The sequence below is a fragment of the Arachis hypogaea genome, chromosome 4, assembly GCF_003086295.3.
Source record: "Arachis hypogaea cultivar Tifrunner chromosome 4, arahy.Tifrunner.gnm2.J5K5, whole genome shotgun sequence".
NCBI classification, from domain to species: Eukaryota; Viridiplantae; Streptophyta; class Magnoliopsida; order Fabales; family Fabaceae; genus Arachis; species Arachis hypogaea.
In genome coordinates this window covers 22,197,811-22,198,943 of record NC_092039.1, presented here as the reverse complement: position 1 = coordinate 22,198,943, position 1,133 = coordinate 22,197,811, and the positions used below count along the sequence as shown (strand labels likewise).

Here is a 1,133-nt window from a genome sequence, read left to right as displayed (position 1 = left end):
GGCCATGTTGATGGCCTTGCACTCTCCTTTTGGATTTTCTTCTGTATTGCTTGGAAGAGTACTAGGAGGGAGTTCAGTAATTTTCTTGCTCAGCTGTCCCACTTGTGCCTCCAAATTCCTAATGGAGGACCTTGTTTCAGTCATGAAACTTTGAGTGGTTTTGATTAGATCAGAGACCATGGTTGCTAAGTCAGAGTGGTTCTGCTTAGAATTCTCTGTCTGTTGCTGAGAAGATGATGGAAAAGGCTTGCCATTGCTAAACCTGTTTCTTCCACCATTATTGTTGTTGAAACCTTGTTGAGGTCTCTGTTGATCCTTCCATGAGAGATTTGGATGATTTCTCCATGAAGAATTATAGGTGTTTCCATAGGGTTCTCCCATGTAATTCACCTCTTCCATTGAAGGGTTCTCAGGATCATAAGCTTCTTCTTCGGATGAAGCGTCCTTAGTACTACCTGGTGCAGCTTGCATTCCAGACAGACTTTGAGAAATCATATTGACTTGTTGAGTCAATATTATGTTCTGAGCCAATATGGCATTCAGAGTATCAATCTCAAGAACTCCTTTCTTCTGATTTGTCCCATTTTTCACAGGATTCCTTTCAGAAGTGTACATGAATTGGTTATTTGCAACCATTTCAATTAGTTCTTGAGCTTCTGCAGGCGTCTTCTTCAGATGAAGAGATCCTCCAGCAGAGCTGTCCAATGACATCTTGGACAATTCAGATAGACCATCATAGAAGATACCTATGATGCTCCATTCAGAAAGCATGTCAGAAGGACACTTTCTGATCAATTGTTTGTATCTTTCCCAAGCTTCATAGAAGGATTCACCTTCTTTCTGTCTGAAGGTTTGAACTTCCACTCTAAGCTTACTCAATTTTTGAGGTGGAAAGAACTTTGCTAAGAGGAATTGACTAGCTTTTCCCAAGAGTTCAGGCTTTCTTTAGGTTGTGAGTCCAACCATATCCTAGCTCTATCTCTTACAGCAAAAGGGAATAGCATAAGTCTGTAGACCTCAGGGTCAACCCCATTAGTCTTGACAGTGTCACAGATTTGCAAGAACTCAGCTAAAAACTGATAAGGATCTTCCAATGGAAGTCCATGGAACTTGCAATTCTGTTGCATTAGAGA

The 1,133-nt window shown here is 41.0% G+C and overlaps 1 non-coding gene across 1 annotated transcript; it reads left to right on the top strand.

Moving 5' to 3' along the window:
- The first annotated feature begins 765 nt into the window (after positions 1 to 765).
- LOC112799235 (small nucleolar RNA R71) lies at positions 766 to 873 on the top strand. Its single transcript, XR_003200810.1, has one exon. It is a non-coding gene; the product is annotated as a small nucleolar RNA R71 (small nucleolar RNA).
- Positions 874 to 1,133: the final 260 nt, after the last annotated feature.